This window comes from Lactuca serriola, chromosome 7 (assembly GCF_051521515.1).
Source record: "Lactuca serriola cultivar US96UC23 chromosome 7, Lser_US96UC23_V15, whole genome shotgun sequence".
Taxonomy (NCBI): domain Eukaryota; kingdom Viridiplantae; phylum Streptophyta; class Magnoliopsida; order Asterales; family Asteraceae; genus Lactuca; species Lactuca serriola.
Window position 1 is genome coordinate 168,808,983 of NC_136414.1, and position 11,960 is coordinate 168,820,942.

Here is an 11,960-nt window from a genome sequence, read left to right on the forward strand (position 1 = left end):
TAGAAAACTTTTACTCTTACATTTGACAAGTGTTTTAACCTTCTTTTGAGACATGTCACTCAAGTTACAATCTTGGAATATGACTCTAAGACTTGTATTGGAACGAAGTATGACTCATCTTCTTGATTTAACCACTTCAACAATTCAAGTTCCTCTTCTTAGTCATAAGAATGCACTAAGATTTCCTTAGAGAACTAATTGTGCTATGGTTTCTTAATCATTAAGATGATCACAAAACTGATACTAAAGTACTCTCCCATCTTTTCAGATTTGAGAAACTTTTATCCTTCTGCCATTTTGATAATTCTTATTCGCTCTGCCATACATTGGAACCTTTTCCAATGTCTTAGAGTTACACTTAAGCTTGTAAGTATAATCATATTTACTGAGCTTTAGTAAACTATGACGAATAGTCTTATCAATCTTTTGTGGTGGACTTAATAAGTGCACCAGAATGTGTACTCGATCCCTTAGTCCTTTACTTGACTCACACATCCATGTGATCGAGTAATTAGTCTTAATTTTCCAATACTTGAAAGTTCTCATTCATCATGCTATACAACTTGCATGATTCCAAGTTCCAGTCCAAATGAAACTTGGGTGATGAGAATCTTTCCTTATTTGGTAAATATAGACATTACCACAAATGAAAGAATCAACTTCATATTTCCACTCTTGCTCTTAACGGAATCACATAAGCAACAATTTTTCCTCAAATGCCATTGTAAGGATATTTTAAAATAAATAAAAAAAATTTCCTTTTATTTTAAACTTTGCGGAAAACTTATCCTTACAATCCATACGAAAACTTGTTGTTATCTATTCCTAAGCAATATCTCATAACTCCTAAGAAGTAGCTCAAGAATCCGATCTTCAAACTATGCGATAGAAATCCATCTATGCGATCAGATTCAACATATTCCTTCTTTAAGTTTCTTCACTTTTCTTTGATTCTTAAAACATCACCATGTGACCCAGTCACGTCATGTATCATGAATCTCAGAATAGAAACTTAGCAGAGTTAGATAGTGGAATTTACCTGAAGTAGAGTCAAACTTATTGACTTTAACTTCCTTAGGTAAATTCGGCAGCTTCACAACCAATGCCCCTTCCTTTGGAAATATAAACATATGAACCCTTTGATAATGGTACACGAGACTATCACAGACTTAGCTTTTCTCTTTACCATTTGGTCAACCGAGTTGACTATGGCCGATCCCTTTACCATTGGGAAGAGAATGCTTTTCTGGATTTCCTGTGTCACTATTGTCAATGTCCATAAAGTTTTAGGAAGTTGATCTTAGCAAATAGATAAGATCATTAAGGGTCTTGTCATAGTCTGTTTCATAGGTGTTCCAAAAGAACTCACTATGTGACTTAGAAAGTAGTTAAACCACCAACTTTCTCAAGACTTTGACACCCAACTCTCCCGGCTTGTCAATATGTGACTACATCTCCAAGATGTGATCACACCTAGACCTTGCCTTGCCAATAGGGCTTGAGTGACCTTAAACTTTTCAAGAACTTGTGGGTTAGGGAGATTAGTTGGAGGAGGAGAAAGAAGTATGATATCCATGGGACATCATCTTCATTAGGAAACCTTGTTTCAAGAGATTTGGGAAGATCATAGGTGTCTAAACCAGACATCTTTTGGGAGATATTCAAGATAGTTGATTTTAAGTCCTTAATATGACACCCAATATGAAATATTAAGGCTAGGACCCAATAAACTATTTTATAACTTAGAAGAGGTATGCCGTAATCCAAGCTATAAAATATTTGAAGGTAGGTGAATGACGATTCACCAATTTCCACCAAGATAAACGAAATGTATTATTAGGTTTTAATTGGTTTTTGAAACTCCTAGATCTTTGAGATTCATTGAACTGTTCAAAGGCATGTTTCAATCTCGAGTGTGCCCTTCAGGTTTTGTGACTGGGATGCCGAGGATCACAAAACAAGGTGTGAAGTAACCATGCAAATTACTTGGTACCCTTAAGTGTTTACCCCTCAATCGATGTGCCGGTTAACCACACACGCTCCATCGATACTATGATAAACATTAAGTTACCCTTTACCTACCTTGTTAAATACGAGTTAGTGTGCCGGTTAACCACACACGCTCCACTAACGACTTAGACAAAGTGTAAAGTGTAATTTCATGGGTTAGCACCTTATTCACATTTTTCCTAAGTAACTAAGATTGGGTATTATTAAGAGTTTAGTTACTTAGTATTATCATTAATACTTTTAATGAAGGAGAATTATAGTCTTGTCAAACCCGTTCGGCTAACGACCCTCCACCAGTCAAGCAAGCGGTGGGTGAGAGTGGACACCCATTAAGTTGCCATTTTATAGGCAACAACCTTATACCCACCTTATAGACCGGCTTCGTGAATGAGGCGTACTAGCGGTAAGACTGACTTTACTCTTATACATATATATATATATTATTAACTTATAATATTATAAAGTATAAGGGTTGAATTTTAACTTTTAAAATTCTAAGGGCTAACTTGGAATTAAAGTATTCATAAGTGAAAACTTTTCAAATTCCAAAACTTGAGGGCAAGTTTTGAAACTATTCAAAAATAATTAATTCCATAACTTATGTGTTTAAAGTAGTTTTAATCCAAAAACTCTTCAAGTTCCATAACTTGAGGACAAGTTATGGAAGACTTTAAACTAATAAAAGAAGTAACTTTTTCTTTATTTTATAACTTATGGATTTAATTATGGTTACATATTTTTCTTTAATGAAGTGACTCTTGAACTTCCATAACTTGAGGACAAGTTTGGAGTCATAAAAAAAATTATTCAATGACACAAGACTCTTCATTTTGTAACCATTGCCAACTTTTATGAGTTTTATGAGTCTTAAATGTGACTTTTCATGTAACTTGAGGACAAGTTACACAAACACATTTTATACTCAACTCTTAGATTAAAATGGATTGAAAACAACTATTTCAATTAACTTTTCTATTAATCTAAGCAACTCATAAGAACAAGATAATTCAAATCAACCTTTTTCATGTAATTAGTCTAAACCGTAAACTAATACAAAACATGAATCTATTGACAATTATCTTTGAAAATGGATTAGCATGAACATTACCACACCAAAAACAAGTTTATAAGTTCAAAAACAACTTAGGGTAATGTTCCTAGTCCAATTCCAGCCAAAAAAGTCGAGTTTATGCTGTCTGGGGGTCCAACTCGTCGAGTGCATGAACCAACTCGGCGAGTTGGATCGAATTCATCACTTTTTAGGCATGGACTCGCCGAGTCTCCTGATGGACTCGCCGAGTCTGATGACCAGACAGCAAGAAATTCGATTTTTTAAGCAGTTTTGCAAGTATAACAAGAAAACAAGCCTAGGCTCTGATACCACTGTTGGGTTTTGAGCATTCTAACACTTCCTAAGTGTACATGCAACCCTAAATACCTTGGATCTATGTTTTCTCTATTATACATGCAAATAAGAACATCCAAGGTATTATCCTAATCTAGCATACAAAAATTATGAATGTAACAAGATAGAATACATACCTCTTGATGTAGCTTGATGTCTTCAAGCTTTAAGAGCTTAGCCCCAATAGTGTGGAAGCCTCAAGTGGAATCACAAATCACCAAGACACCTTGGAATACTTTAGAGAATATGATTACTTGGTTCTCTCTAGTGAAATTGGCTAGCCCTTCTTAGTGTATCCACACTAGTGCCAATTTCACCAACCAAAGACATCTTTATATAGTATGGAGGATTAGGGTTAAACCCTAATACCCATGACCTTTCATTTCCTAGGATCCATGGGTTAAACACTCCATGGACTATCCATGAAAGCTTAGCCCAACCTAAATGAACTTGGCCCATTCCATATATACAAGAGTCCATATTTAATTAGTTCATTTTGATCACTTAATTAATTCTAAATTAATTCTTGATCAATACTAATTAAATAATATGATTCCATAATAATATATTAGAACTTATAATATATTAATATTAATCATAAACATACTATTCTCAAAAGATTATCCATATAAATTGTGTCGGTGAAGTGCAACCCAAATGGACCATGCCGGGTCGGGTCAAGTACATACCAAATATAGTTATGGACTTAGACATTAATCCAACAAGCATAACCTCATACCCTGAACTGGGGCGGCCTGGCGACAGTCCTTCGCGTAATGCCATTCCTTGCCACACATGTGGCACCCACTACCAACTTGACACACACCAGAATGACGCTTGCCACACTTTCCACAAGTGCGGCTCTGCTGACCCCCGGTCCTAGTATCAGCGGTCATAGGCCACTTTGGCGCCGACTGAGAATGTGTCGGGCCTGCCGCTGCTCTCGCAACTGCTGCTCAATATCCAACTCACGTCGTTTGGCGGCCTCTTGCAACACTAGAAGAGTATCACATCGCTGGGTAGACATAAACTGACGGATAACCGTATTGAGCATGCTCAGATAACGGGTCATCTGAGCCTGCTCTGAAGCAAAACATCGCCCTCTCAATGAACATCCGGGTGATCTCCGTCACCGACTCCCCATCATGTCTCAAACTCAGAAACTCCTGTGCCAAACGTTACCACTCCACCCGCAAAATGTAACGGGCGCAGAACATGTCCCTGAACTGCTCCCAAGTAACAATAGCTCTCTGATCATCAGTGTATGACCCAGTATTAAGTCTCCACCAGTCCTTGGCCCCAGACCTAAGCTGGTTCAGAGCACACCTGACCTTCTGGTCAGCAGGACACGAGCAGGTGAAGAAACACCCCTCCACATCTGAAATCCATCTCATAGCCTTGATGGGATCCTGTGTCCCATCAAAAGTAGGGGGCTTCATGTTATCGAAGTCCCTGTACTAAAATCCTCTGCCAACTCCTCCCCTGCTGCTGATACAGCTAATGCAGCTGCTGTGGCGGCTGTCTCTGCAAGGGTTGCGTAGCGCTCATCAAAATACTCCACCATGGTGGTCTTAATCGACCCGAACATCTCCGGTAACTGGGCCCCGAATGCAGCAGCAACCTCATCATGCAGGATCTCTCGAATCTTGGCATGCAACTCCTCTGTACCCATCTGTACCACCGGCTCAGGTGTTGTCGGCCCCTCCTGGCCTCTATCCCCTGATCCTGATCCCGAACCGGATCTAGCCACAAAGCGCCTCATCATCACCATTCTTCAACATACCACAAGATATCAGATAATCCGTATAATAACTGGGAGCCGACTCCCTACTAACCATAGGGATTGTGATTTACTTGTCACGTGTATGGGTCCTGTGCTTTCAGTAGTACAGGCCTATACTACCTTCCACACCTACCCATACTTGTCTCAAGCATCATCACAATGCCCTAACTGAATACACAACATGGCGAGCGCTCAATTCTCACCCTAGAGGAATGATAAACATCTCATAACTGGCCTCCCGGCCTTACTCAACCCACCTATCCATGAAACTTCCACCAACCCTATAACACTAGTGTATGCTAGTCATACATAACGCTGGACCCTATAGACTTTCGAATATCCAATCCTACCTTAAGCTCCCCATCAAACAAGAACAGAACATAAGGCCAAATCAAACCTTCTTAGGCTATAAGATCTTAATTATATATAACTGTGATGCACACACTAAACAACTACAGTAATGATGTTAATTTCATATAAAGGAAGCCCTAGGCTAGCAGGCATCATGAAACCAGATAATTCTATCATGCAATTTCTAAAGATCCCTAGCCTAGTACTAACATGATGTTCTAACATATCACATAATCAAATAACTTCTATGGTATTTCGGGGTCTACTTAATGGTTCCGGCTGATCGTACACCCTGCATCCTCCTTTATTTATTTTTAAAAATCTTTTTGAAAAAAATCATTTTGAAAATCCTTTCCTTGATTTGAGACTAGAGTTACACGAGTGTTCCTCCAATTCACTCAAGCCCAGGCTCTGATACCAACTTGTAACACCCAAAAATTTCAAACCAATTTAAACTTTTAAAACATGCCACGTTAATCAAAACATTACGACTTTGTTTTCAAAATATTATTTATCAGAGTATTCCCAGAAACATAAACATAATATGAGGAGCTGTACGATCATGCCTTCGCCTTGCCGCGATCCCCTGATGTACCTGAAACAATAAACTGAAACTGTAAGCCTGGAAGCTTAGTGAGCTACCCCCAAAATACTGATACACATACAATCCACGTAGCCATATCAGTAATAGCATATCATAACAAACTAAGACATCATACAATGAGACCACAACTTTACGAGCTGGATTACCCCTGGGCCCTCAGTACGAGTCTGGAATGCCTACTGGGCCCTCAGCTCGTATCTGGAATGCTCTCAAGTCCTCAGTATGAGTCTGGAATGCCTACCGGGCCCTCAGCTCATATCTGGAATACTCTAGGGTTTGTTGGCTACAGCACGGAGCAGTACAAACTCAACCCATCCCACATAACATGTATCATATAACATAACTATTGAGCATGCAATAATCACATAACATCATAGGTAGTCCTACAGATCCACCTGATTGGAATAACCACTAACATGCAACACTGACTCATACTCAACATCCAATACTGCTAGGATAACACATCCAATGGGCCGGCCTTGGTGCCTTATACCCCTTAGTATAGTGAGAATAACTCACCTTGAAACTGTCGTCTGAAACTAGAAAGCTTGACTCCCTGATCACCAACACGAGCTCCACCACCTATAGTTACCATAAAAACCCCTTTTTCATAAATCTCAAAATTTCCAGAATACCCTTGGTTCAAGTCAAAGTCCACAGTCAAAGTCAACAGTCCATGCTGACTCGACTCATCGAGTGCAGTTCACCGACTCGTCGAGTCCTTCCTCAACTCGAGAAGTCGTGAAATCCCTGATTGGCTCGTCGAGTTCCCTTTTAACTCGCTGAGTTCAAATGTGTCCAAGAATTGGGAGAAGCCCTAGCCGACTCACCGAGTTTTCGAACGACTCGTCGAGTTCAAGGCAATCTTCAACGAACACAACGAGTTGTTCATCCAACTCGTCGAGTTCATGGCCATCTTCAACAGGCTCGTCGAGTTGTTCATCCAAGTCGCCGAGTCCTTCCAGACCTTCATCCATGCGGACGCTTTTTAAGCCATGGCAAGGTTCCAAATTACAGATCCAAGCTTCTAGGTCATGTTTATCACGTAAAGTCACAAACTTTATGTGCATGCAAGGCTTTAAGACCCTTAAATGGCAAAACTAAGTTTGCAATGAAGTCTCACACTTGAGGGAAGGCTCCTACTAGGCAAAGTTGATGACTTTATGGATCTAGAGGTCAAAGGGAGTCCAGATCTGAAGTTACAACTTCAGATCTTAGCTTAAACATGGGGAGCCTTTCATAAAAATCCTCCAAAAGAGGTTAAAAGAGAGATGAGCTAAAGGAACAGCTTAATTCCTTCTAGAGAGTGACAACTGATGAATCTCTTAGCTCTCTATGAGTTCCTAGCCTTGATTTCCTTGCTTCCCCAAGTGTATCCTTCTTCAAAGTTCCTCCTCCAAGCTTGAACACAGCAAAAGAACACACACACACACACACGATTTAGGGTTTGAGAGGGACAAATAGCAGTAAAGGGGAGGCTAGGGGAGGCCAATGATCCTTTAAATAGGGTGCAAAACCCCGAGATTTAGGGTTTCATCTGCCAGCTCCTACTCGTCGAGTCCTTTGTTGGAATCGGCGAGTAGGTCATTAAAATACGTGGACCAACCTGCTGCTACTCGACGAGTAGGGCAATCAACTCGTCGAGTAGCCCTTGAAATCAAGAACTCACACATTAAATCAATACCTAAGAATCGGGGCGTTACACCTTCGTTGAAAGTTGAAATATTGACCATGAAATGTTTTAAGTCGAGCTTTATAGTCGAAAGAGATTCACTTGATAGTCGAATGTTCAATAATCAAATGCTCAAAGATGAATTCGGTTGTTATGGAAACTTAGTCCGAATCGAACGTGTTTTGAAATTCAATAGCCGAAAGTCAACGCTTGGAATAGAAAGTTGATATTCATGGAATCGAACGTGATTTTGATTTGATTTCGATTAACTATTTTCTTGTAAGTTGAAACGTATTTCAAATAGAGAGAATTGGAGTCTCGATTTTGTGGTAATCGAGAGTTCGACTGGTATGGAATCTGGTTGATTTTAGTCGAAATTTATTTTGAGTGGTACCTATGCTCTTTCGCATCCAGAACGAATTTGGGAAGAAGATTTGATATTTCAATTCAAGTCCCTGTAGTTTCAACATTTTGACATTTTATACCTAGTTTCGATGTGGGGGTATATTTCTGTAAAGTGGAAATATATTTCGTTATTGGTCCCTAAAGAATATGCGAGACTGACAATTTCTACCCAGTTATGATATTAGGGAGTATTTTCGCATCTGGAGTGAATTGGGAAGTTGAAGACACAATTTCTTGCAACAGGTCCCTGCAGTATTTGAGAAAATGACAATTTTTACCCAACTTTTGAATCTTTTGCAACTTTCACCCAAAAGTCAAAATCTTCACAACTTTTGAAGATTTTTTCATCGACTTTTCATGATTGATTTTCGTGCAAGATTTTCATATTTGTCACACGTCAGGGGCAATTTCGTATGGTTTATTCCTAGAGCATTTCTTATACCCTTGTGAGTTTATAATCATTTGTTGATTATAAAAACAGGGAGAGTGTTGAAATGGGTATTTGAAGCTTCTTTTTCAAGGCAGATTTGAAGACGGTGTTACTTAGAGGGGGGTTGGTCTTGATCGCTTAGAGCTCATTTGGATATTAAAGTCGAGACATCCAATCCTAACTTTGAGAGGGAGAATGTTAGGGTGCAAAGTTCTCCTTGGATGTGTCTTACCCTCTTAGATTGTAATGGGTTTATCCTTTCCTATAAATAGGAAGTGAGTGGCTCCTATTTTATGTAAGAACCTTATGAAAGATTTGTGTAGTGATAGAATTATTACAAGACCCACTTTGTAATGGCTTACTGGATTAATGAGAGATTAAAGCATTTTATTTACATTGTGTGTTCTTGATATGATTTGATTCACTTTATCATTACAATTCCTCATTCTTCATCATAATCGGGTCACTACAAATTTTATGAAGTTGGTTTAGTTTGTGTTGGATTATTAATACCTAGCATGTTAAGAGTTTTAATCTTTGTTGTTTAGATTCGAGTTAAGTGTAGTTGAATGACCATTTTAATTGCATGAACTTGTTTACCTAGTAGTTTATAATCATTAAATTTCTAGAACTAGGATTGGCCAAATTCTAGATTATGTAATAAATGTAACAACTTTAATTGTGTTAGAGAACATAATTTGATCATAATTGTGTTTGGTAATTTGTCTTGATTATAGATAATTATCTTAGGTATATCTTACATAGCCCAATAATCTTAAATAATAAATTTTGTGTTCACTTGTGTTAGACCATTTCATAGTAGTTCATGAATTGGTGAAAACATTAAGAGATCGGATCAAGACTCATAATAATATTTATATTGGTAACCCAATGAATTAATCCATGAGGTGAAACTAACCACAGGAAAAAGGGGGATTCAATGCTAAACGAAAGTCTCTTTATAATCTTGGTTGCAATCATCTAGTTAATTGTTTGCTTAGTTTGGAGTTAATTAAGTAGTTAAGTTAATCTGAACTTGTAAAATCAGATAAAAAAAACCCTCCAATTTAGTTATTTTTTAGATTAATTGTTAGTAATTATTTTATTAGCAAAATACAGTTCCCTATGCTCAATACTCGACTTACTTTTCTATATTATAAACTGATTGGATACACTGCGTATAAGTGCGTTAGTAGTTAAGTTAGGTTAGGTTATAAATTTAAAACTAGTAGTTTGTTCACATCAAGTTGTTGGCGTCATTGCTGGGGAATGACTTATTTCAATTATTAGTTTAACTTCTTTAGGTTAATCGATTCTTTTTTGTGGTGTAAAAACTGCAAAAAAGTTGATTTTCTGCAGTAAATAATTTTTCTGTTTTTATGGATCTCAGGATGTGAACAGTCCCTGTCACGACGTGAGAACTAAAGTTTTTCATTTTTTGTTTATTTTATTTTTAGTTTGTTTTTTTTTCAGTGACTAATGACCAAGGGATCACAACTTCCTATCATACCATCACTTGAAGATTCATAGTCCATATTCCCTAATAAGAAAGATAAAAAGGTTGACAAATCGAGTAGCAATTTTCATTTGGAAAAATTTGAAAGATTTGAGAGAACTTAAACAAGAAAGGAATCAGTTATGAGCTAGGAACACAAAGCGAATTAGAAGAAGGGGTTAAAAGCTAGGTAGAAGAAATGGTAGATATCACAACAATGATGATAGATGAATACAAGTGGAGAGTGCATAACGATAACGGTCCTGGTCTTGTTCCACCGGCAATACCAGCTGCCATAAACTTTGAGCTTAAGGGCCACATTCTCACAATTCTCAAATACATACCATTTTCTGGGAAAGGTTATGAAGATGCCTTCAAACATATTGATGAGGTATTGGACATTGCAAACTATTTCAATGTTTCAGATGTTTCGAGAGATGCAGTTTTATTGAGGATGCTTCCATTGACACTTGTTGGAGATGAAAAAATTTGGTTGAAATCATTAGCACCTTAAACAACAAGAACCTGGCAGAACTTTTGTGAAACATTCATAGAAAAAATCATCCCTCCATCAAAGATAGCTAAACTCAAAAAGAAGATTGCTAACTTCCATCAAAAGGATGATGAGTCTTTATCTGAAGCTTGGGAAAGATACAAGGGATTGCTTAGGAATTTACCTCAACATGATTTAAACGTGCAACAAGAGGTCTCTATATTTTATGATGGGGTGAATGTTACCACAAGGAAACTCCTTGACTCTCAAGGACCAATGACGAAGAAAGATATGGATACAAACAAAGAATTAATAAAAGAATTCACGAAACATTCAATAGAGTATCACAATCCTCGAGAGGATGTTACAAGAAGTAAAGGAAATGGAGATTCGGAAGATTTAGCAGTTGTAATGGAGAAACTAGAAAATATGGACCAAAAGATGACAAAGATGGGTCACTCTCTAGATGCCATACAAGCCAGGTGTGACAATTATAATGGACCAAACTTAACAAAAGATTGTGATTTAGATGAGAATGGGAACCGAAAAGCACAAGTATGATACTATATTGGTGACCAGTTTGATGATGATTGGAGGAAGCCAAAGAGGGAATGGTTTCCAAATGAAGAATACAAGAAGCAAAAAATAAGAAAAGTATCGGCAAACTGGACGAGGCTTCTACCAAAAAGAACAACCACCACCCAAGAAGAAACCGAATTTTGAGTTAATACTCAATAGATTCATGGAAGCTTATGAGAAAAGACACGATGTTACAATTAGAAACCAACAAGCTTCCATTGAAAACATCAAGACTCAAACGGGGCAATTACCTAAGCTCGTTAACGAACGGTTACCATCCAAAAATCCCGATCCAAAACCACAACCTCATGCCACGGACTTCACCACTGAAGAAGACATCATCTATGAGCCTCTAGTAATTTTACATGAAGCCTCTAAGCAGCCCAATCCACAACCAAAATAAGAAAAGATCGAAAAAGAAGAACAAGTTGATGCTTAGGATTCACAACATGAACAGTTACCACTCACTTCATGGGATCAGAATAATTCGAAAAATAGTTCTTTTGTCAAGCCTTATCAACCTCCCTTACCTTATCCTTCTCGAGCAATTGCACATCCATTGGAACAAGAGCATAAGAGATTCATTGACCAAGTAAAGGGTATTCCAACTAATATCTCATCCGTTAAATCAATAGCTAAAATGCTCAAGTACACGAAATTCCTTCAAGATCTTCTCGAAACTCGTCAACAACTAAAAAAGACATCCAAGGTTGTCCTTAATGAGAAATGTTCA

At 37.9% G+C, this 11,960-nt stretch overlaps 1 non-coding gene across 1 annotated transcript; it reads right to left on the reverse strand.

The window, feature by feature from the left end:
* Positions 1–10,738: 10,738 nt before the first annotated feature.
* LOC145065080 (small nucleolar RNA R71) lies at positions 10,739–10,845 on the reverse strand. Its single transcript, XR_013688232.1, has one exon. It is a non-coding gene; the product is annotated as a small nucleolar RNA R71 (small nucleolar RNA).
* Positions 10,846–11,960: the final 1,115 nt, after the last annotated feature.